The 25,785-nt window shown below is 45.6% G+C and overlaps 1 protein-coding gene across 1 annotated transcript in view; it reads left to right on the top strand.

Annotated features, from left to right (window-relative positions):
- Window positions 1–2,971: 2,971 nt before the first annotated feature.
- The window catches only part of B3GNT4 (UDP-GlcNAc:betaGal beta-1,3-N-acetylglucosaminyltransferase 4), a 141,193-nt gene continuing 118,379 nt past the window's right edge, over window positions 2,972–25,785 (top strand). The window contains exon 1 of the mRNA XM_085632778.1: window positions 2,972–3,129. The gene's annotated coding sequence lies outside the window, so the exon portion shown is untranslated. The remainder of the gene's footprint in view (window positions 3,130–25,785) is intronic.

Raw genomic sequence — 25,785 nt, 5'->3', positions numbered from 1 at the left:
CGAGGGGTTAGTATTCCAATTCGTATGACACCTTACTCGACATGTTTTGATAAAGCCAAACCAAAGATAGCATTTAACCGCGAGGTTCATAATGCACTTAAGAGTATATGGTATGGCGATATCTGGAAACGGTAGAAGGAAGTTGTTCCGACCACTGCAGACAGGCTCAGCTCATGCCAGAGCACCATCTCACATGGAACCAAGCACTCTGCCTTCAGGATTGTTAAGGCCTGCCATAGGAGTGACTTATAGGTTAACATGTGTCCCATTTAAGGTTAGGTATATGTATACTACACCTAAGTAAGAGGTGGTTACACCAGCTTACCCCAGCTGAGTGATCAGCCAGTTGTGTCAAATTGTTAGGCCAGGCCAGGGGTGGCACAATACATGCTTCAGCCCCTGGTAGGCCTTAGATACACCAATGCCCTGGGTACCTAGTGTACACTGGTACAGGGGCTCACAGGGTGATCCAATTCCAATTGGGTATGCACCTGAAGTGCATAGTGTCAATTTAGTAGAGAGAACAGCAGGCTGGGGGTCTGATTAGCAGGCCCACAGCCTCAATATGTCAAAAACCAGTGAAGCAAAAAGCAAAAATTTGGGGTGACCATAGGATAGCAGACCCTACTCTCCTACAAGCCCCTAGTGATTAACAGGGGCTGAGATTAAGGCAAGCATTCCTTCCATCACATTTGTGTTTACTTTAGTGTCCCTCTCAAAGTCTGCACTGTTGTGGCGATCCTGGCCAGGTAGACCACGTCAGAATTTGCAGATAAGGGAAAATGTAGTGCAAAAAGCTCACACAGCATATCACGCCATACAGATGATGTTTTTTATTGTGTGCTGGGTCTACTGGCTGACGTATGGGACCTCACAGAATATGCTGAGAAATCTACAATGCTGCATATGTTGTGGGTGAATGTGGACAAGTCTGCTACAGCTCGTCTACCTGGGGCGAAGGAGAGGGGCTTTGCCTGGGCCAACGCTCTACTAGTGCAAAAGAACAAGTGTGGAAGTGTGGGAATGGATCTGGTGTACGAACTGAAAGATGGAATATGAAATAACGGGTGCCTAGACACTAATTTATTTAATAAGTTTTATATAGCGCAAACAAGACCCCTGGGGGTGTCAGAGAGCTTTACAATTTAGCGATCACGAAAGGTACAGCAAGTAGTAACAATAAACCAACAGATCAAAATACAATCATAACAGTCAAATAGTAAACAAGGGTGAGGAGAGCGTCTCCTAGAGTGCCAGGGAAGTGGGGGTCAGGGCAGAAATGTGTTTATCACTAGCACTTTAACTTCCTTTTGAAAGATGCTTCAAGGGATTCAGTCTGATTTCACAGGGCAGGGAGTTGCAGATTCTCGTCGCGATATCCGATAAAGCTCGATTGTAAGTTTTCTGTTTATGGAATTTCTGTGGCTTCATCAGTAAGGTGCTGGCACTTCTAGAGCCACCAGAGAGCTCAGTTTGAAACAACACTTATTATTTATTTATTTGAAAAGTTTTATAAAGCGCGAACAAGACCCAGGACAGGTATCAGAGCGCTGTACAAAGAGGACAATTGGCGTTGCCGTGAGGAAACAGTAAAAGTACAAAAAAAGTTTCATATGAGGAACCAGGTGAAGGCCCTACTAGACGAGGCTGTGCAGTTTAAGCAGCGCACTACGCCCCAAGAATGACATAGTACATTTCGAATCGAGCACATATTTCAAACCATAAAGAGAAAATGATTGTCAGGCATACATTTCAATACACAAAGAAAAATGATTGTCAAGCACTGGAGGGAAGTGATTATGACACTGACGCTATTGCTGCTGAAGTTCCTCCAAAAGTAGCCCTTTGACTTGTCTCTTGAATGGAGCAGTGGAGGGGTCGGCTCTGGTTTCCGTCGGGAGGGCACTCCAGATTCTTGGAGCCAACCCTGAGAAGGCGCGATTGTAAGATTTTTTTTGTTGAATTTGGGTGGTTTCCTTTCCAAATTATGCATTTCACATATCTACAACACACACGATCGACACCTACAATATTGTGACATATCAGTAGTAACTATGATGGTCTTGTCTGTTTCTTCTTCCTTTCAGGAAGAAGGTCTTTAAAAACGAGAAGGGTTATTTAGTGGGGTTTTGCGCCGGTATTCGTGAGGCATACGTTGATTTACTGAACATTATAAAAGTCAACGGGGGCAATATGCGCAGCGCCCGCACACTTGCACACCCGCACAGCTGTCTGTAAATCTAGATTCTGGGCAGTCTGGGCAATCTTCCCCATTGGTCTGTTTTTGGAAGGGTTTGAGTCACACAAGCAGGAGGAAAATGGCTAGGTTGCCGCCCAGCGTAAAGCGCTTCAAGTTGAAGTCGGGTGTAGTAAGCGCTATATAATTACAATTAGTTCACCTCTGTGGGGCTTCACTACAGATCGATCACTTGGTCATCCTCTACAAGTGCCCGTGTAATCCTGATGGAGCAGGTAACGGGAGTGACTGGCACCAATTGGAATGACGAGGGTGCGTGCCACCCCCACCATCACACGGCCGCCTGCCGGCGCCGACTCATTCACGCTTTCGCCGCAGCCGCACATAATTAACACATTTCTGTGTCTTTTCACCCCTATTTTTGCAACTCTATTTAAAGCATTATCGAAGAGGAGTAGCTCAAATGTCACTGGCACGTGGCAATCTCACCGTATATTTTTATCCTCCTAGTCCTGAAAGATTCTCCCACCTCAACATGGGTTATTCCAAAAGATATATTTTTTTTCTTGGAAAGCAAGCACTTCCAAGCGTCCGTAACCCGTCCTTCGCTCACAGCTGCTAAGACACTTGCTATTCACTGCTGGGTTTTCTCTTGTCTGGCGTTTTTCAGAGCCAACAATAGGGGAGGCCCCGGCGGGGTCATCCCCCCTCTTATTAAAATTCACATCAGCTCCTGCCGCCGGGCCGCAGGTTTCCCACAATGCCGCTGCACCTCTCGCATCTGTGCAGCTCTCAGCGCCCCATTCATGCCCGGGCATTTGTCATTCATTCGAAGGCCTCGCGGTCCCGGGCCTCAAAGGCGCGCGCCGGCTGCACTGACCGAAGCCTCGGGTGTCATTGAAGACAAGAAGCCGCGCATTAGAGCTCTCCCGGTAAGTGGAACGACGAATGTCTAAGATTTGAAGGATAACTCTCTTCATTTTATTTCTTTTTGAAATTAGAAATAGGCAACACCAATCCGGGCTGCTGATGCAACAAACATGTTTTTGAGCTAGCTTTTTTAGCTGTTAGGTCGTACCATGTCGGCAAGACGCCATGTCGCTAGTCTTGGGTTTTCTCTTTTAAAATCATTGTTATTAAATGGGTAAGTCGAATAGAAGGCTAAAAAATAGTCCACACAACAGTTCCCAGAATGTAATGATTTATTGAAATAAAAGTCATTCATTGAAAGGTGGTGTCCTGTAGACATGCATTCCAGTGCCGGACGCCGCATAGTTTTCAAAGATCTCAAATGATTGCATTTCAGGAGGTGCCAACTGGCCCCTGCCGCCTTTAACTAAAAGCGCTTTGCATCCTGGGGTTTGCATGTACAAACTAACAAAAGGCAAACTAAAACTACAAGTCCTGGCATGCTCGCTGTAAAGAAAGGGGTGGTTCGATTACTTACCTGTAATCTTGATTACACTCGATGAGTTGAGGGCGATGAGAGGAAGGGAGCCGTACTAATACCAGATGGGTGGAGCACTCCATAAAAAGAAATAGAGACAAGTAACTGTAGAAAGGACTACAATGTGCCAGGTGGTAATAGCCAACGGTGCTCCTGATTACATGGATCAGTTAAACAAAAAAAGTGTAAGCACCTAACAGTTTGTTCTTTTTCTAATTGCATTCCTGTGTTTGTAGTACTTGGTTTAGAATGCAAAGCACATCTTAGTCACAGCTGTCTTGGTTTATTTACTTATCGTCTTTACGAACTCACTTATGAAAGAAATAAAAACAAACATAAGCATCAGAATGCAAAAACAAAACGGGACTAAGGGGTCTATTAGGATGGTGGTCGGAAAATCACTCCGACCGCCATGGTAGCGGGTTTAGACCACCCGCCAGGACCGCGGCATAACCGCCGGTCTAATTAGTATGCTCCGCAGTCAAAATCCGACTGCTGCGGTACAATCGCGGCCTTTAGACATTGCGGCAGTTGCTGCTGCCAGCAGCACCCCTGCGATTTCGAAAGGAGCATGTCCTGCATATCCCTGCACTGTGTGGCAGGCACTGCACAGTGCCTGACACCTGGTACAGGGATATGTACCGGGTTCCATGGGTACCTCCCCAGTGCACCCACCCCGCAACACATTGGGGGTCCGCAATGGGCCCCCGGAGACATTCTCCGCATGCCATTCCATGGCGGTTCCACCTCAGCGGAAAGGCTGGCTACCGCCGGCATCATAATCATGACGGCGGAGCCTGGCCCTGCACCGGCCCCATTTTAGCGGTCCAGCTCCGCCCACCAGGCAAGCGTGCGACTGCTACAGGCGGAAAAGTGGCAGGCGGAATTTCTCACTACCGCATTCATCACCACCATGCTATTGTGACCGACGGTTTTCCGGGTTTCGATCGTGGTCGGATGGCCGCTGCCATCCATCCGCCATCCTTATAGACCCCTTGGTGAACTACTTTCATCTGTCAAATAATCTCTTTGTAGCCCTATAGCTTTGCTAGGGTTATCCCATGGACACATCGTTTACAGGCCTGTCACTGACAATACCAATGCATTCTGTGATCTATAGTCCTGGTTTAGTTCAGTAGTGCCTATTTGACTTTCGCACCTGAAAAAAATAATTTTATACGAAAAAAAATAAGACTGGAAAAGTTGTTCCCTCAGAAATGTATTGTGTAATTACCTAATTGAACAGTACAGGCAAGTTTCCCCAGGTCCATCTGTGACTAGCTGCTCCAGTCCAGGTTTTTTTCTTTGCATTTGGGATCTGTAGTCCTTGTTTTAATGGTTAAAGAAGATACACAATACAGAGTTCTAGGCAGCAGCAAATAGTTCATCTATTCTAATACCAAGTCTGCCAAGTGTGGAGCCAATCACGGAGTCAGTCAAAGAGCCCCATAGCCCTCAAGGGTGGAAGGTGAGATAGATTCCTGTTTTCAGCAACCGTGTAGGTAAGCAGGCAAAGCCAGGCAAATATAAACTTGTCACTGTGGACCAGGGTTACTAAGCATGTTACCGTAGCAAACGGTCCTATTCAGCATTTGCAACAGTTTTCGGAGTCCTTATATGGAATTTTGAATGGATAAGCGATTTGGTATCTGGAAGGGGCATGTTGTAAGCCTCTCTTCCAAGTAAAGAGTTGGTATCTAACGTATCAATGTTTTGCACCCAAAATCCAGTCACGAATCATTGATATTTTACTGACACCTCAAAGGAGTTGGCAGCCCATTCAGAAATTTGAATGTAAAAAAAGATTGTTTTAGCGGAGGCAGTAGCTAACAACAACAAAAAGAAACTTCTTTTTAAAACAGTCCCATTTATCTTTAAGCAAACAGGCTGCATTTGAAAACATTTTTTGTTTTATTACCAAGCAATCATTGACATGGTGTTCTGGTGACCCCCAGCAGGCCACCATCCCTGCGATGGCCTCCACTTGTAGTAAGTCGGAATTGGTGACCTACCTCATAAATATGCATTAGGTACATCGGATTCCGACAGACTATGATTTGTAATTTATGAACCGATCTATTAGCACATTGGTCACTTCTTAAAATTCTTTACTGGTTGCAAAAATACTTAGCACAAATTACAACCGTTATTTTTCAAGCAGTAAATAGTCATACGGCCTTAATTTCGATAAAGTTGGCTGAGAGCCTATCTATCATAGGTCATAATGGGAAAAGCTTGAAAGATGTACATCAGGTGTGGAATGACATTCATCTTTATAGCCCGATAAGGCCCCACCTAAACACATACAAAAACTGCTGTTTAACCATATTGATTCTAATTGAAAACATACCCGGCTGTATGCGCCCGTCAATTGTCAATGTCATATAGAACTCTAGATATTTGTCTTTTCTACAACAGGAAAGGGACCACTGTCATGAGATCTGCAATGTCAGCTGTCTCCAGTTTAACTTGTAGACCGTCAGACTTCTCCATGTGAACTAGTGCATCATTTTAAAATAAGACACACACACAAAGTGCTTGAATCTGTAGATTTAGTAGCTTAATAGTTGTAATAACAAATATAGCCCCCTTTTCTACTGGTGTTCTTATGCAAGGAGGATTGAGGATTCTCACTGATTTATTTTCCCCTACCATGTCACTTTTTTCCTTTCTGTATGTGTGCCCTTCTATGACTAAATCGTTACATGTGATCCTGTTGAGTAGGAGAAATGGGGTGGGCAGTATACAGGAGATGAACAGAGGCCTAAAGAGGACTGTATAGCAGGAGTTGCAAAGTAGAGGGAAAAGGGGGTAGAGGTAGAAATGATGTAGAAAGAAATGTGAGTTAGGAAGATAAGTAAAGTAAATTGGGAAAGGTGAATTAGCCTGAAGGAAAGATAAAGAGAGGTAGAAAAAGGAAGATATAGATACAGAAAGTGAGGTAGAGAAATAGACAAGCTCTTATAGGGCAGTAGACAGAAATAGGCATGGGGAGAAGATAAAGTAGAGAATGGAAGCAGAGGATTAAAGTACTCCTAGGGTTGAGGTGGAGAGACGGGTTATGTAGAAAAAGAGATGAATTAGAATGAGATGAAGTCATTGAGAGGTAGTAGTAGACAAAACAACTTGTGGAAAAAAACAAAGTGATGCAAGGTAAAGAGAGAAAATGAGAAGATGTATAGTAAAAACAGTCAAGTAAAGAGAGCAGTGGGAAAGAGAGAAAGGGGGAGAGAGGGGTGAAGGGTAGAGGTGTAGAGCGAAAAGAGGAAGTTGAGTGACATGAAATAGGGAAAGAGAAGTGAGGTTTTTACACAGATAAAGAGCTGTAAGAGGAAGAAATAGTGAGGTACAGAGATCTATAAAGAAATATGTAGAGAGAGATAGTTGAGATGCAGCTGGTAAGTTGAAATAGAGAAGTTGGTACAGAAAGAGATGTGTGTTTGAGTGACAGAGGCAAAGAGAGAGAGGAGTTGATGATGGAGAAAAGGGGAGGATGTATAGAAATAGAGGTAGCTAGAAAGGAGTTAGATATTTAGAGAAGTGAAGGAAAGGGAACCAAAGTAGAACCAGAGAAAAAGGAGGTGAAATGATGAACTAATGAGAAAGTAAATTGAGAGGTGAAGTAGTAAGCAAAAGAGGGAGCAGTGGGGTAGAAACAGGGTGTAGTGAGGCAGAGAGAGAAATGAGAAAGAGAGTAGAGGGAGAGTGGTGGGGAAAGAAAGGATAGAGAGAGAGATAAAGAAAAGGTAGAGACAGGGAGATAGAGACGTGATAGAGATAAACGTTAAGTTATGTGAGAGGTGAAGTCGATATAAGAGAGATACAGGGAGGTCAGATGGAAAAAAACAGTGAAGTAACAGAGAAGGATGAGGCAGACGGAGAGCGGAGGGGGAGGGAGAGGCGATCAAGAGTGGCAGATATAGATGTAGGCACAGAGAGTGCTGGAGAGGGGCAGGGTCTTGAGCGAGAGGTTAATGGAGTTCAAGCTGAGTGAGGTATAAGGGGACTATTGAGAAATATGTGTGATTTACAAAGGTGAGGCAGAGAGAGCTGAAACAGAGAGGGGATGAAGGTACACAGAGAATGAGGGACAGAGATGTTAATAGGATGGATTAAGGTAGAAAAGGCGAGGTGAAGTAAGGAGAGAGAAATGACACTTAAATATTATTTTTAATTTTAATTGCCACCATCTAATTGAGAGTGTGAGGGTTAAGGTTGGGCAGGTCAGACATGCACACAAAAAGATAGATTTATGATTTTTTTAGCGTAACTAAGAAATTTGTTGTTGTGCTGAATTGCGTACATGGGAGAAAGCATAGCAGAGCCACGTTTATTAACAAAAAGGGCCTGCAGCTGGACACTAACCTTGTGTCTGAGGCACTAACCGGCTACCTTGCACAATGCACATCCTTTGCACCATGGTGCAGAGGTGTGTGTGTGCTATTAACATAGAATTTGTAATAGAAGCATACTCTCCCAGTACAAAATACTATGCCTTGACTATATTTAAGCATGAGAGGAATGTTTAAATATAGTAAAGATATAGGATTTTGTACTGGGAGAGTATGCTTCTATTATAAATTCTATGCTAACAAGCACACGCACACACCTCTGCACCATGGTGCAAAGTTTGTGCATTGTGTAAGGTAGTCGGTTTGTGCCTCAGACACAGGGTTAGTGTAGCGGCAGCAGGCATACAATGTGTGAAATGTTTGGAGAAATTAAAATATTTCTTCATGGAAGTGCCCGCTTCAAGGAGGCTATTTTTTACGCAAAGCCCAATTTGGTTATTTTAGTAAATTGGGCTTTGCATCAAATACCAGGATTCTTGTGGTAATTTGCTCAAGTAAAACCCCCTCGACACGAATTAGTGCAAAGCAGTGGCAAGCGCTGTTAGCACTGGTAAAAAGGCACCATTCCAGCGCAAAATATTTGTGGAGCTGGAAAGTAAATAACCTTGCAAGTGTCTGCGCTGCTTTGCATCACTTTGTGTGTCTTTACCTTGGCCCAAATCCTTAAATCTGTCTCAAAGTTTCTATTAAGCAAGCTCAGCATTAGAAAAAGAAGCAATTTTTTATGTGCAACATTAATATGGGAATTGTGACTTTCAAATTTACTTTACCGGGGGGCCCCTGGAAGATGGGGCTCCAGGAGAATTGCTCACTATGCCCATGTCTTAAAACGTCTCTTTGACTGTGTGCTCCAGCGAAGAGATGGCACAATGAAACAGCACGGATGAGAGCCTGGGTTGTCAGTTGTTGGGGGCCCTCTACAGTCACCATCATGACGCGATGCACATATAAGATGAAGGTGGATAATTAAGGACACACCATGGCTTTATGAATGTTCCAGTCGTGTAGTCGTAGGGTTTGCCCCAGTGCGGGTGGATATTAGGAGGTTGTGCAAAACAGGTGGTGACCACAAATAAGGTGAGTTAGAGCTGCAGATGGCTTGGCCGGAGTAAGAGAGCTTGGCTGAAAACTGGTCAGCTTAGGAGGACAGCCGGGGATTGCATCATCTGGTCAGATCCCAAAATGATGTGCAGGGCAGCAAGCGAGTTTGGCAAGGCTAAGAAACCCTTTCTACACATTGTTGCTTGGTGACCACAACAAGGAGGCGCGGCTGGCTCAGCCTCAGGCATGAAGACAGGGCAGTGAATGCAGGGCCTGCCACCCACAGTGTGCAGCACCAGCATCTAGTGACAGGGCAATGGTAATCCCACGGGGTATCTCCTTATTGCCACTGTACTGGGCTGCATAGAGGGACCGGTGGAGAACAGATGGAAACAAACATCATTCACTGTCATAAGAGAAGGATGACCAAAGATTGACGTCTTTTAGACGCGTTAGATGGGAATGACAGAACTCAGTGACCACAGTGCCAAAATAATGTTCAAATTCCAGGGAAGTCAAATGGACACACTTGCATGCACTTTGCTTCAACAAAGGTCATTTGAACTAAGAACATAACTCAGCCTTTGAACTTCACTCATATGTATATATTTTTTTTTTCTACCCTGGCTATTATTTACCAAGACAGAGCTGCTTATTCAACTCTGCAGGAAGCTAGGCTTCGTACACTGTGCAGAGGCATTTAGAGTCCTAAAGTACGACACTCATGCCCCCATTGTCTTTGCCGTATCTCGTTTTTTAATTTCAATGTGGCGTGTACGTTGGATTTTTTTAAACCAGCCATGACGGCCCTAGAAACTTGCATTGTTTGTATTCTTTCTTATCTTTGTATCTATTCCTTCCTTTTTTAAAGTTTTAATGATAATATATTTTGATGAAATGCGTTTTTAAACCTCTGACTGCACTGTACTACACATGTTCCTGTCCCAGTGATTCCCAGGCAGTTTGATTTGGGAGGGTCGAGATATGATTTGCCTAGGCTTACCCTCTGGAAGATTCCAAAATGCATTTATTGTGGCCAAATGTGTCAAACTGTATAGTTTTTTTATTGGGACACTTTTTAGCATATTTTCTTCTATAGGAATTGATTTTATGGTTATGTATTATTTATGGTTAACTTGTGTATACTCCCTGAGGAGAAATGTTATGATTATGTACTTTTATGGTCCATGAGACCGAAATAAAGTTATGGAATGGTATATCATCATCATCAAAAACTTTATTGCGATTGTTTAAAATCATAAAAGTACAGTCTTAATATTACAATTTCCATAATAAAGTACATATTCCAATCAATTTAAAAATACAAATACTAGTGAATAATAATCAATTAACAATGTGGTTTAGCAGTATTCTAGCCATGCTTGATACCAGAATGTCAGTGGATAGTTTTGCTAGTTAGTTTCCTGCAAATTAACCACAAAGAAAACAAAAACCTGGTAACTGAGACCACAATAAGTGGGTTTGTATCGCTTCTCAGAATCCTATAAAAATCAAGATAGCTCCTAACACCCAGATTTAAGCATAATTGTATAATCCATTTTTTCCGAATACCGGCATAAGCCGGACAAAAAAGCACAACATGAATCGTGGTTTCCTGTTCAATTGAACAACCACGGCATACATGATCTAATCCACCCGCCCATCGATCAGTGAAAGAGTATAAGGGAAGGGTACCGTATCTGAACTGTACATATAGCTTCTTTGCTAAAGTTGGCTGGATAACATCAAGTTCAGATACAAAGGCGTAATATGGCTTAACATCAAGGAAAGCATCAGTCAGACTTGATGGTTTAGTCGAGCTATAAGCTTTCATTAAATAGTAATCTTTGAGTATTGTGGCAAGAGATTTCTTGGAAATGCACGAGGTTGAATCCTCTGGATTATCCCAGAGGTGTGCAAGACCAACCTGATTAAATGACTGCCTAACATACTGGAGCCAGGGGATTTCATCGGCTCCAAGTGTACCCAGGATTACTTTCAGTTCGTCTCTATAGCATGCCAACTCGGTTGTACTCCAAATCCTCCTCCAATACATCAGTGGCCTTGAGGCAGCAACCTCTGAAATGGGGCGAATATTTAGATCCAACCTCAATGGCATGAGCGGCGTATTATTTGGAAGGGTTAAAAGTTTCCTAATAAAATTATTTTCGGTACTGACCATATCATTTGTAGGAGTCTGGCCCCATAATTCAGCCCCATAGAGTGTCGAGGACCTGGATTGCACACTGTAAATTTTAAGGGGGGCACTTATGATTTTTAAGCTACAATTTTTATGAACTTTAAGGATGCCCCCTATAGCCTGGGTGAGTTTTAAGTTTGCTTTAAGCTTTTGAGGAGACCATCCCATTTTATCATTCAAGGTCAGACCTAAGTACTCAAAAGTAGAAACCCGATCCAAAGGGACACCTTCCATCATGGGATGTGGATAATTGGAAGATTTTACGTTAAAGGCCATATATTTAGTTCTATCTATGTTGACCACCAGGTTCCTTTTGTTGCAGAAGTTGGTAAACTGATTCAACACCCGCTGCATGCCCATCGGCGATTTTGACTACAGCAAGGTGTCGTCTGCAAACATAAGTGCAGGATATCTTCGAGAGGCCAATTTTGGGGCATCAATGTCTGTGGTTTCCAAAAGGTCATCAATGAGCCCATTAAGGAAAAGTGAAAACAGAGTTGGGGCAAGGACACAGCCCTGACGCACACCCTTCTCTACTGGAAAAGGGCCGGTCAGGTGACCATGTTTTCCATAGCGAACTCTAGCATATGTCCCTTCGTGGAGAATCTTCAATTGGTAGCATAGATAAGGTGGAACCCCCATGGCTAGCAATAAATTCCAGAGCTGATTGCGGTCCACCATGTCAAATGCAGATTTCAAATCCACGAAGGTCAAATATAGACTACCCCCCTCCAATATAACGTGTTTCCAGTAGAGGATCAGGAGCCTAAACAGTTGGTCCATAGTTGATATTTTGCACCTAAATCCCGCTTGAAGTAGGGTTAAGATGTTATTCTCCTTGATCCAATTCTGCAACCGTTGCAGGAGAAGTCTCGAATACATTTTCTGGCTCACATCTATAAGGCTTATAGGCCTGTAATTACCCGGGTCGAGGGGGGATCCCTTTTTAAAAATAGGGATAATTTCCGCACCCATCCAGGTAGATGGAACCGGTAAGCCTTGCAGAATAGCATTGAAGAGGATTAGGAAGTAGGGTGCCCAAACTGTCCTTTCATCTCTATAAAGGTCCCCAGGGATCCTATCTAGCCCAGGGGCCTTATTCGGTTGAAGATTATCCAGTGCCAAATCCACTTCCATTATCGTCCAGGGAGGAACATCCCAGGATGGATCCAGGGTCATTAAAATTGCAGGGGGAACATCTCTCCTAGTTGAGTTATTAGAATAGAGTTTTTTAAAATACGATGCCCATGCGTCTTCGGAAACATTGGGGTCAATCGTCGTTTTACCCTCCGATTTCCCAGTGTGAACAAGGTTCCAAAAGGACCTTGAATCTTTTACCATCAAGGCTGTTCTAATAGCAACCCATCTTCCCTCTTCCAACTCAGTTTTGGCACTAAGGATTATCTTCCTATAGGCCCGCCTTACTTCCAGAATATGTTGGCGATTGCCTGCCTTAATGGCCTGCAGTAGATCCTGTTTGACTGCCCTACAGCCCTTTGTAAACCACGGGTTTGTATTCCCCTGTTTCTTTGGGTTTACTGTACCTACTTTATAAAAAAAAACACAAAGTATTTCAACAAGATCCTTGTGAGTTTTAGCCAAATCCGTAGTTCTACCAGCCACAGGGTTATTAACTTCCATTTTGAACACCCTATTAAGGAGAGGAAGAATATTTTGGTACATACTGGCAATGGCTGAGTCAGACTGTTTTACAGTAAGCCAGCGTATCCGCTTCCCCCCTTGGATGACTCTTGTGTTCCCTGCTGGAAGAGTATCTTTGTCTGGCCCTGCGTTCAACAGTTGAAAATTCAGATCTACTGTCAAGGGATCGTGGTCACTCTCCGTGCGCCTGGTTATTTTAAAGTCCAACACTTTGGGCCACAAATCTAGGCTGACCAAAAAATAATCAATCACAGATTCGTGTCCCATTCCCTTATAGGTTGACTGCCCAGGCATGTCCCCGTTGAAACGGCCATTACACGCTCTCAAGGAGAATAAATAGGTGAGAGAGGTGAGTTGAAGGACCAGGGGGGTCCAGCGTTTAACTGTATACATGCTGGTGGGTGAAATAGATCTAACCTCATCTTCCTCGTATGAAATTGGGGTTTCTCCACTCAGGGGCTCGTAATGGCAATTGAAATCACCACCAATCATCAAGACGACATCATCTGGAAGAGATTCCAAAAGAGATGACAAAGACTCAAAGAGTAGATGATGTACCACCCCGACAAGTAGGACGCAAATAAACATTAATAAGTGCAAGCTTAGGGGTCTTCCTGTGGGACAAATAATACATATTAAATCTCTGCTATTGGTTTCAACCCTTTTAATCTTGAAGCCAAGATGAGTGCCCACCCAAACACACAGACCCCCCGAGGGTCTGCCTTTTGGACCTTTTAGGGCGGGTTGCATAAAAGTAGTGTACCCCAATCTATGTGTGGGTTCCACTGACCACGTTTCCTGTAATAAACAGATCCCAAAGAGGTCTATAAAAGAACACCACTCCGGGTTGTCAATATTGGTGGCCAGGCCCGCGATGTTCCAACTAAGAATTTTAAGCGTTCTATCAGGATAGAACAAATCGTTTGCGGAGTTAGTCTGGGTGGGTAAAGTATCAATAATTACTGATAGATTATTGGATATATCCTCCCCATCTGGAGATTGGGTGGAGTCATCCCTCCAAATGCTTAGGCCAGTAGATGAAATAACCCCAGCGTCCAATGGTTCTATACCCATAGGTGAAATCGCCATTGGGACTCCATAACCACCTTTGTCACCATTCTCATCAACAGGAAAGATGGAAGGTAAATCATGATTACTTTGCGTCCTTAGTCATTCCACCTCATCCAAGGAGCTATACCTATTATTAACTGGAAAACCTAAAACTTAATTATCGGTCATCCTACCCCGCATGCCATCAACAAATTGCCCTCGATCAAAATGGTTACGGGGCGGTACAAGTGGCCTTAAACAAGGAAGAGAGGGTTTATTGGGTGGAGAATAAAAATGACCTAAGTTAAATGTTTTAATGTTGGAGGGTACATTATCGAAGATAGGACTACATACGTGATCAACTACCTCTGGATTTTTAAAGTTGATAATGACACAGTCACCACCCACATCCTTTGGTTTGTGACCCACCCAACCAACTCTCCTAAGAAACAGAATAGGTGAACATACATTCCTAGGCAATGGTCTGTTAATGTTCAACCAGTACATTACTTTGATTTTAAGTTCCTGAAATGATTCATGCCTCTCAGTAGTCAGTTTAGGGACACCAGTCAAAACGACCACATAAGGGGCACTTTCTGGAGGGAGATCAATACGTAGAAGGTCCGTGGGAGAACGGGCCTCATCAGGACGCTCTAGACAATGATTGTTCGTTGGTAATAAACTATCAGACACGTTTGTGACATTAGGCAAAGGTATCCCCCGCCGTAAACTTAGATGTGGATTGCATGGTACTCCCCATTGTTGAATCTGTTGTGTATCAGATGGTTTTTGTACGGTAATAGGAGGATTCGAAGTTTTATCTTGATTTTGGCATAAATGTAAACAAGGTTTCAAGTCCTGTAGGAGTTTAGCATTTTTGTCCGTAGCAATCTCCAGTGCAGCCAACCTATTCTCAATTGCTATTAATCTATGCTCAAGCGGTTGTATGGCTGATGTTAGCACTTTAGACATTTTCCCAAGTAGCAAATCTATATCAAATGATTGTGGAACTATATCTAGAGGAGATCGCTCTGTACAGGTTGACTGGGAGGGAGCTATAACTACAGGCAAAGAAGAATCCAAAAGGTCAGAGTTCGGTTTCTGTAGTTTTTTCCTCCTGCCACTTGGCGAAATCCCAGTTCGTTTCCTTTAAGAGATGGTGCCCGCTTCCCGAACTGGGGTTACAGGCAAGGTGGAAAGAACCTGCTCAGAGAGTGGTACACTTAGTGCCGAGCCAATAGAACCTTTAGCGGGAGCAATAGTTGGAGTTGCTAGAGGAGGATGGCCACTATGTGTGCTCATGGTAGAAGGAGTAGAAGCAAGGACAACAGGAGAGCGACTATGCGCAATTGAGCCCAATGAAGAACGTTTAGAAGAGACCGGCTCCATGGACAGCCGTCGCTCGGTAATTGCTATTTCATGTTCGAGTATTGAAGAAGCCCTTACAAAAAATTTATCAAGCGTTCCCGCAACATGGTCTGTGGTAGTGGATTTCATGCCCTTTTGTTCACCATTGTTCACGAGCAAATTAAACAAAGATTAAAAGTACTCACTGAATGTGTGGAAGTAAGAGAGTGGGCCCGGTCCGGTCTCTCTCGGGCACGAACGGGCAAAAATGGGCCCGCCCTTGGCCCGGGCTTTGCCCGGCACGCGCCCCGCGAAGCGGTGAGATAGGCCAGTGATATCCGGAGGGCAGAAGGCGGGTCCAAGCGGGAAGAGGAGCAGGCAGGGGGTTGTGGTCCTCGCAGTCCCACGACGTTGTTAGCCCAGGAATCGATGCACAAAGTCCACTCCTACGACCGGCTCCCGCGAAGCGGGGGCCGGGAGAAGTTATCCGTGCTCAGGGGGGAAGGCGGGTCCAAGGGGGAAGAGGACACAGGTGGAGCAGGCAGGGGGTTGTGGACCTCGCAGTCCCACGACGCTGTTAGCCCAGGAATTGATGCACAAACTCCACTCCTACGACCGGCGCCTGCGAAGCGGTGGCTGGGAGAAGTTATCCGTGCTCAGGGGCGGAAGGCGGGTCCAAGCGGGAAGAGGACACAGGTGGAGCAGGCAGGGGGTTGTGGTCCTCGCAGTCCCACGACGCTGTTAGCCCAGGAATCGATGCACAAAGTCCACTCCTACGACCGGCTCCCGCGAAGCGGGGGCCGGGAGAAGTTATCCGTGCTCAGGGGGGAAGGCGGGTCCAAGGGGGAAGAGGACACAGGTGGAGCAGGCAGGGGGTTGTGGACCTCGCAGTCCCACGACGCTGTTAGCCCAGGAATTGATGCACAAACTCCACTCCTACGACCGGCGCCCGCGAAGCGGTGGCTGGGAGAAGTTATCCGTGCTCAGGGGCGGAAGGCGGGTCCAAGCGGGAAGAGGACACAGGTGGAGCAGGCAGGGGGTTGTGGTCCTCGCAGTCCCACGACGCTGTTAGCCCAGGAATCGATGCACAAAGTCCACTCCTACGACCGGCTCCCGCGAAGCGGGGGCCGGGATAAGTTATCCGTGCTCAGGGGCGGAAGGCGGGTCCAAGCGGGAAGAGGACACAGGTGGAGCAGGCAGGGGGTTGTGGTCCTCGCAGTCCCACGACGCTGTTAGCCCAGGAATCGATGCACAAAGTCCACTCCTACGACCGGCTACCGCGAAGCGGGGGCCGGGAGAAGTTATCCGTGCTCAGGGGCGGAAGGCGGGTCCAAGCGGGAAGAGGACACAGGTGGAGCAGGCAGGGGGTTGTGGTCCTCGCAGTCCCATGACGCTGTTAGCCCAGGAATCGATGCACAAAGTCCACTCCTACGACCGGCTCCCGCGAAGCGGGGGCCGGGAGAAGTTATCCGTGCTCATGGGCGGAAGGCGGGTCCAAGCGGGAAGAGGACACAGGTGGAGCAGGCAGGGGGTTGTGGTCCTCGCAGTCCCACGACGCTGTTAGCCCAGGAATCGATGCACAAAGTCCACTCCTACGACCGGCTCCCGCGAAGCGGGGGCCGGGAGAAGTTATCCGTGCTCAGGGGCGGAAGGCGGGTCCAAGCGGGAAGAGGACACAGGTGGAGCAGGCAGGGGGTTGTGGTCCTCGCAGTCCCACGACGCTGTTAGCCCAGGAATCGATGCACAAAGTCCACTCCTACGACCGGCTACCGCGAAGCGGGGGCCGGGAGAAGTTATCCGTGCTCAGGGGCGGAAGGCTGGTCCAAGCGGGAAGAGGACACAGGTGGAGCAGGCAGGGGGTTGTGGTCCTCGCAGTCCCATGACGCTGTTAGCCCAGGAATCGATGCACAAAGTCCACTCCTACGACCGGCTCCCGCGAAGCGGGGGCCGGGAGAAGTTATCCGTGCTCATGGGCGGAAGGCGGGTCCAAGCGGGAAGAGGACACAGGTGGAGCAGGCAGGGGGTTGTGGTCCTCGCAGTCCCACGACGCTGTTAGCCCAGGAATCGATGCACAAAGTCCACTCCTACGACCGGCGCCCGCGAAGCAGGGGCCGGGAGAAGTTATCCGTGCTCAGGGGCGGAAGGCGGGTCCAAGCGGGAAGAGGACACAGGTGGAGCAGGCAGGGGGTTGTGGTCCTCGCAGTCCCACGACGCTGTTAGCCCAGGAATCGATGCACAAAGTCCACTCCTACGACCGGCGCCCACGAAGCGGGGGCCGGGAGAAGTTATCCGTGCTCAGGGGCGGAAGGCGGGTCCAAGCGGGAAGACGACACAGGTAGAGCAGGCAGGGGGTTGTGGTCCTCGCAGTCCCACGACGCTGTTAGCCCAGGAATCGATGCACAAAGTCCACTCCTACGACCGGCTCCCGCGAAGCGGGGGCCGGGAGAAGTTATCCGTGCTCAGGGGCGGAAGGCGGGTCCAAGCGGGAAGAGGACACAGGTGGAGCAGGCAGGGGGTTGTGGTCCTCGCTGTCTCACGACGCTGTTAGCCCAGGAATCGATGCACAAAGTCCACTCCTACGACCGGCACCCGCGAAGCGGGGGCCGGGAGAAGTTATCCGTGCTCAGGGGCGGAAGGCGGGTCCAAGCGGGAAGAGGACACAGGTGGAGCAGGCAGGGGGTTGTGGTCCTCGCAGTCCCACGACGCTGTTAGCCCAGGAATCGATGCACAAAGTCCACTCCTACGACCGGCTCCCGCGAAGCGGGGCCAGGAGAAGTTATCCGTGCTCAGGGGCGGAAGGCGGGTCCAAGCGGGAAGAGGACACAGGTGGAGCAGGCAGGGGGTTGTGGTCCTCGCAGTCCCACGACGCTGTTAGCCCAGGAATCGATGCACAAAGTCCACTCCTACCACCGGCTCCCGCGAAGCGGGGGCCGGGAGAAGTTATCCGTGCTCAGGGGCGGAAGGCGGGTCCAAGCGGGAAGAGGACACAGGTGGAGCAGGCAGGGGGTTGTGGTCCTCGCAGTCCCACGACGCTGTTAGCCCAGGAATCGATGCACAAAGTCCACTCCTACGACCGGCTACCGCAAAGCGGGGGCCGGGAGAAGTTATCCATGCTCAGGGGCGGAAGGCTGGTCCAAGCGGGAAGAGGACACAGGTGGAGCAGGCAGGGGGTTGTGGTCCTCGCAGTCCCATGACGCTGTTAGCCCAGGAATCGATGCACAAAGTCCACTCCTACGACCGGCTCCCGCGAAGCGGGGGCCGGGAGAAGTTATCCGTGCTCAGGGGCGGAAGGCGGGTCCAAGCGGGAAGAGGACACAGGTGGAGCAGGCAGGGGGTTGTGGTCCTCGCAGTCCCACGACGCTGTTAGCCCAGGAATCGATGCACAAAGTCCACTCCTACGACCGGCGCCCGCGAAGCGGGGGCCGGGAGAAGTTATCCGTGCTCAGGGGTGGAAGGCGGGTCCAAGCGGGAAGAGGACACAGGTGGAGCAGGCAGGGGGTTGTGGTCCTCGCAGTCCCACGACGCTGTTAGCCCAGGCATCGATGCACAAAGTCCACTCCTACGACCGGCACCCGCGAAGCGGGGGCCGGGAGAAGTTATCCGTGCTCAGGGGCGGAAGGCGGGTCCAAGCGGGAAGAGGACACAGGTGGAGCAGGCAGGGGGTTGTGGTCCTCGCAGTCCCACGACGCTGTTAGTCCAGGAATCGATGCACAAAGTCCACTCCTACTACCGGCACCCGCGAAGCGGGGGCCAGGAGAAGTTATCCGTGCTCAGGGGCGGAAGGCGGGTCCAAGCGGGAAGAGGACACAGGTGGAGCAGGCAGGGGGTTGTGGTCCTCGCAGTCCCACGACGCTGTTAGCCCAGGAATCGATGCACAAAGTCCACTCCTACGACCGGCGCCCACGAAGCGGGGGCCGGGAGAAGTTATCCGTGCTCAGGGGCGGAAGGCGGGTCCAAGCGGGAAGAGGACACAGGTGGAGCAGGCAGGGGGTTGTGGTCCTCGCAGTCCCACGACGCTGTTAGCCCAGGAATCGATGCACAAAGTCCACTCCTACGACCGGCTCCCGCGAAGCGGGGGCCGGGAGAAGTTATCCGTGCTCAGGGGCGGAAGGCGGGTCCAAGCGGGAAGAGGACACAGGTGGAGCAGGCAGGGGGTTGTGGTCCTAGCAGTCCCAGGACGCTGTTAGCCCAGGAATCGATGCACAAAGTCCACTCCTACAACCGGCTCCCGCGAAGCGGGGGCCGGGAGAAGTTATCCGTGCTCAGGGGCGGAAGGCGGGTCCAAGCGGGAAGAGGACACAGGTGGAGCAGGCAGGGGGTTGTGGTCCTAGCAGTCCCAGGACGCTGTTAGCCCAGGAATCGATGCACAAAGTCCACTCCTACGACCGGCACTGGAATGGTATATATTACAGCACTCATTAAGTTTCCCAGTTCCACGTGTGAGTCCATCGGCCTAGAGTTTTTCCTTTCAATCTGGCACTTGCTACCATGTGGCTATCAAGGAAATCAACCGTATTCTTTGCTGAAATGACATTAACAATATCATGTCTGTTCCATCTACCATCCAACTTGGAAAGTCTTGGAAAGCTGAACGTTTACATGGAAAGGTTAAACACGCCTAAAGGCTGTAGAATCCTGTAATGCTTGGTGCACAAGTTTTGGTTTAAGCAATGCTGTTTTGCAAGCCCAAGTCACACAGAACTTTGTGTTGACGAATATTTCAGGTTTAGCACAAAAGCAGTTTATTTATTTTAAAGCACAGATTACACATGCAGAAGGGAGTAGCTTTAAAACGTTTACTGCGGCTTGAAATTACATTACATTATGGGAAGCACTTTGATCTGTGGATTACTTAATTTTCTTCCAGCATAGATAGAATTGATAATCTTGATATCTGAAGAGTTTTACCTCACTCTTTCAGAAGAAGTTGAGGATAACTTTGGGCAGAGTATCTTTTTCATCAGAGCAAGCACTTTGAGTAAGAAAAAGAATGTAAAATACAAAGATATCTTGAGTAAACTTTCCATCTGCACCAGGAAGGAAATTGTATCTTTTAATTTGTTGTATGATACCGATTTGTGAATTTATAAGTGCATGGAGAGCAAAGATTAATGAAGGTAGTGGCTACAAACTGTGGTTACAAATCATAGCATTTACCACACTTAATTTGCATGTGCCCCCATCTAATACTATAATGACCATTACTGCTGAAACCAATATTCGTTGAAGTCGATATTCAGTCAATCACTCAAACTGTGATATTTAGTTTCAAAGGCTGAACCAATGTGGACTGTGCTACAGTTATCGAGTTTTTTGGGGTACATATCATAAATTATCTAAACTCAATGAGAAACATATATTGCAATTAACTGTGTTTAACGTCTGGGATGCTTTTATCTATATTTTTTATACTTTTATCATATTATTTATAATATTGTTGTTGGTAAATTATAATAATTTACTCATCATAACACTTTTTAGCTTGTTTGTTCAGTTATAAATTTAGAACTTCCAGAGCACTGAAGTTTACCAGGTCCATGTGTGAGTATCTTTCGCAGTCCAGTTTTATTCTTGCATTATGGGGCTCAGAAAGCTAACAATAAACATGGGCTCACGCACGGAAATAGGAAACTTGAGAGCTGTGTTACCTCTACATGATGGCAACTTGTAATATTTTGGATCGAAATAAAAATCTGACCTTAACTACAAATTAGAATCGACTGGACAGAATGGACAAAAAAGAATATATAAATAAAAGAAAAGTTCAAAGCCTTGAAAATGGGGGCAAAAGCCAATGAGGAACAGCTGAAAGACATTAATGTGTCACCCTTTGATATTACGGACACCGCAGTGCTGTGTTGTTATGGATCCGGTTCTGTGATTACAGATACCCCCATTTTGCTAGTTAGGTGAGTCTCATGCCCCTCAGCATGGTCTTAGTGGGTTTGGGGACCCGATTTAGTGTGGATCGTAGTGGCAGATTACAATGATTTGTCCCATAATTTTGTACTGCTCAAAAAGAATGAATCAAGAAAATTTGTAGTACACAACATTTAATGGGAGGGAAACAAAACAATGGACGAGATATAGATAGTGGAAGAATAAAATTCACCTCTGTGTCTTTAAATTGATCAAGACTCTCTTTCAGTATTTAGGCTTGGAACATCTCCATTTTATTGCAATACAGGAGGCCCATAAGCTTGTTTAAAGCCCATTAACTACTACCAAAAAAGCATGCGCCACCATTTTGCAATAAAATGTTGGACCACTCAGTAGATAGATCTAAGAATGTCCTCTAATCGTGTTTTAGCCAAAAAGCCTCTGAAGACCATGTCTCCTCTAGTGAAATGAGCCCCTAAGGTTTTTGTATCTTTTTAGTCAAAGACATATCCTTAGCCCAAGCAGGAGAAGATACTGGAGCCTGAGCTTTTTAGAAACATTAATAAATGAGGAGAGGGCTTTCTTAAAACATTAGTCTTTAATTCCAGTTATTTAAGGCCATACCACACACACCTTTGCATGAAAAGGACAATAAAGATACTTGAGTAGTGAAGGCATTCTTCATGCATTTAGTAACAGAAAAGAACACCTTTGAAAGAGAATAATGTCTTGGTGAAGCATCTGGGGCCCTATCATTTGAGACTCTTTCAAAATGGAATCCAGCAGATTAATAAGGTTAGTTTTGAAATCCTAGGGGCCATAGTCAGGCCATATCTAGAACAATTGCAGAATAAGGTTAATAGCCCATATTAAGGAATAACAGAGTTTAGAGAATAAAATGTCTAATATCCATCAGCAGTTTATAGTTTTAAAGATGTTCCCCTATTGGTTGTCCTTAAAAAACCCAGGGGCAGCAGAGTAGCTGAATTGTAGCCCTGAAAGACTTGCCATGAGATGCCAATGAGGTAAGGAAATTCAGGGCTGAAGCAATATTTGCTAAAAATGAAATACTGATCCTTTCCACCCATCAACCAGCTCCAGGTTCGCCAGCTTTTCTTGTAATATCATGACCCTCATGTGGCGCGTTATGATACGTGTACACTCGGATCACCACTACTCGTTGGTTATGTATTGTCCTATGTAAAAACAAATAAAATAAATGACAATACATTTTTTTAAAATTATTCTTGATGATACCCGAGGCCCAATAAGATTTTATGAGACTACAAGTGTAAGGTAAAAGGCCCATCAGTGACCAAGAACATCAGAAAGTTTCAAAGCCATCAGCTGTAGAATAGTAGATAGGATCAGATTGTGAATCCAGCTGTAGGGATGTTAGGGCTGGTGAGGGTAAAATGTCTATGGCCATTTTGAGGCGAGATCGCAACTAAGCCTAAGCTATCCAGAGTGGGGAAATTAAAACCACCAAGGCCTTCTGTCTAATTATCTAAGCCAGGTACCTATAAACATTACAAAAGGAGGAAAAGATTACATGTGACCAAGAAACAACATGTCTATAGCAAATGCATACTGTTAAAGTGAGGCAATTGAGAGTTGAAAGATAAGACAGTGATTTTTGGTATCAGGCCCCAGCATTGAGTCAGTGTTTGGAAAGCTACTGGATGAAGTCTCCTACCATGAAAGAACATGGAGTGCCAACCTACCAGCAGGTGATGCCAGGAAGATATTCTGCCCTAACTAAAATTTATTTTTTGATTGGGACAAACTCCCAAAATGACTTTGTCACCCCTACTAGGGATTTAAAAAAGGGCACCTCCCAGACGGTTTGTATGCAGGTATGAATATGGTAATTCCAAACCGTGAACCTAGCCAAAAGGTAGCGCTGCTCAGCGCTGCACATGGTCAAAGACAATCTTAAAGTCAGCAAATAATAGGAGAGGAAATTGAGTTGCATATGATTAATGTACTGGGTTTTAGTGCTCTTGAAAGAGGTGAGTCTTCAACTCTTTCCTAAATTGGAGGAGTGTTGGAGCTGTCCTGGTGTATATGGGATGCTGCTCCAGATCTTGGGAGCATAGATGGAAAGGCCTGTTGTCTTGCATTTTTCCTTTTTTACACTTTTTAGTCTGGTGTCCTGGCTGCCGGAGTGCCGAGAACCACCAGAGATGGTGAGCTTGTCCGTAAGATAAACAGTAGTGCCGATTGTGATGGCTTGGTAAACGATGCAGCTAGTTTCTAGTAGGTGATTGGCAGCTGCTACAGAGTAAAGAATGTTGATTCAGGTTGCCTCAATGTCAATTGTGTATCAATGCTGGAATTTTGTTTATATCTATATACATTTTAATAAAGTTGATTTATTTAAAAATAATTATACAGTTAGTTTTGAAGATGGTGTGGGTCTGCAAGGGGAGCCAATTGAGATCCGTCAGGATGGGGCTGATATGATGATATTTCTTCAGGTCAGATCATATGCATAGTTCAAAGGTGGGTTTGTTAGCTTTTTAAAAACGTAACTGAGACATTGAGGAAGGACAAATGTCCATTTGCTTACTTTTAAAGAGGCAGTCCGTTTTTTGTTGTTGTTTTCAATGATTCCTTTCCTGTAAAGGTAATGAGTACTTTCTTTATTGTTTTGCCTTTTCAATTCGAAAATCTTTTTGAAAACCATATACATGTTTGTTATCCTTTACATATTTATTTATGCATATGATTAAGAGGTGCTTCACCTTGAAACGCGTCATGCTGTTTTGCCTGGAATAAAGAATTTAGAAAGTACGTTGGTGTGGCCTGTTTCACGCAGCTGAAGGGTGCACGTGTGTTCGTGTGGAATATATATATATATATTTGGCAGGTGTAGCCTGTACGCGTTTCAGCCGTAGCCTTGTTCACAATAGGATAAAGAGGCTGATGTGACTATTTACATCGGCATGGTCAACAACAAACAAAACAAGCATTTGCAATGCTATAGGTCTCGCATTTACGAGAGTTTAAGTTATTGACATTGTAAAAGATAATTACTTTTATTTATCTGTTTTGATAATTAACATATAAATAAAAGGCATTGTCATTTACAATGCCAATAGCTCAAACTCTTGTAAATGCGAGACCTATTCCATTTCAAAGAAGCAGCTGCCATTGTCCCGGGCTGCTTGGAAAAAGTGAAAATGCGCATGGCGCGCTGCATGTTGCAGGAAAGCATGTCGTGCCTGCAATAGGAGAAAACCATTAAAGAAAATAGTTCTTACAGACTAAATAAGACATAGCGTGTAACAACATAAGTAGAAGACCCAGTACTCATGGGAAGTTACAAATGAAGACAAGGCGGTACTAAGTAGGGTCTAACAAGCATATTGACGAATCATTTTTTTATTTTTTATTTTTTTTATTCAAACATATCCAAAAAATACCATTCACAGTTACAATATAAATAGCAATCAGCAGTCTGATCATAAAACAATTAATGCAGTACAAAAGGATAGCTATTAGTAAGATAGATCATAAAATTATTAATACAGACAACGTTAAAAGAAAGCTGGAGCAATTATTAACCTAAAATCCAACTAATATCATCTTAGCGGGCAGTTAATAGAGTACATTGGTATGCAATCAGCTCGGCCAAGCGTAGTACAGTTAATCCGGCACTATACATTAGGGACAACCAGAATCTAAAAAAAAACATAACAAATCATTATACCCAACCCCAATTTACTGTGTAAGCCCACTGGCCAGATAATAATCAAGTTTAAAAACAACCTTGGGATACAACAAGCTTCTAAAAACCCAAATTGATTCTCGCTTACACCTCCCTGGTTGCTCTGCTCCATTCAGAGATATGTGCCCATATCTTCTTTCCCCGGACTTTGGCCTGCCTAACCCTACAGGCATAAATAGCCATCTCTTGATTATAAGCTGCCAGAAGCCTGGCAAGGCACATATGGATTGTTGGTGGGTCTGCATCTTTCCATCTTGCGGCTAACATTATCCTGAATATCGCAGAACCCAAAAAAAGGCAGTATTCTTGTGTGGTATTAAGGCCCAGAGAGCTATCATACCCCATAATCAGCAGCGTAGGGGTCAGTTGCAATCTAAAGCCAAATGATTCTTCCCAAAAGCCAAGCAGCCCTTCTTTCAATACAAACAATTTATTACAATCATACATCATATGAATCAATGTGGCTGGTCCAATCCCACATCTAGGACACTTAGCATCAGACCTTTTTCCCCACATAAATAACTTAGAAGGTGTAAAATATAAATTAAATATAGTTTTATACAGTTGAGCGTTTATGCTTGTAGATAAAAGTATTTTGGCGGTTAGGGATAGGCTCATATAAATATCTACATCAGGGTTTCCTAATTTCGTTGCCCAAGTTGTTTCAGTTCATTCTAAATCATCTGGTACTTTTCCAAGTAACAAGCTGTAAATATTCCTGATTCTACTAGATGTCCTAGTAATAACTTCCATCAATGGGTGGGTTCAAAAACAAGTTTATTTAGACGATTGTCCATAAAACATTCTAAAAGCACACTTAACAATTAAAACCTTTAAATGAGCCCCCCTCCTCGCTACCCCACCCCACCCCAGCAC

This window comes from Triturus cristatus, chromosome 11 (assembly GCF_964204655.1).
Source record: "Triturus cristatus chromosome 11, aTriCri1.1, whole genome shotgun sequence".
Classification (NCBI taxonomy): Eukaryota; Metazoa; Chordata; class Amphibia; order Caudata; family Salamandridae; genus Triturus; species Triturus cristatus.
Note: the sequence above shows the minus strand (reverse complement) of the source record. Positions and strands in the feature narration are given on the sequence as shown.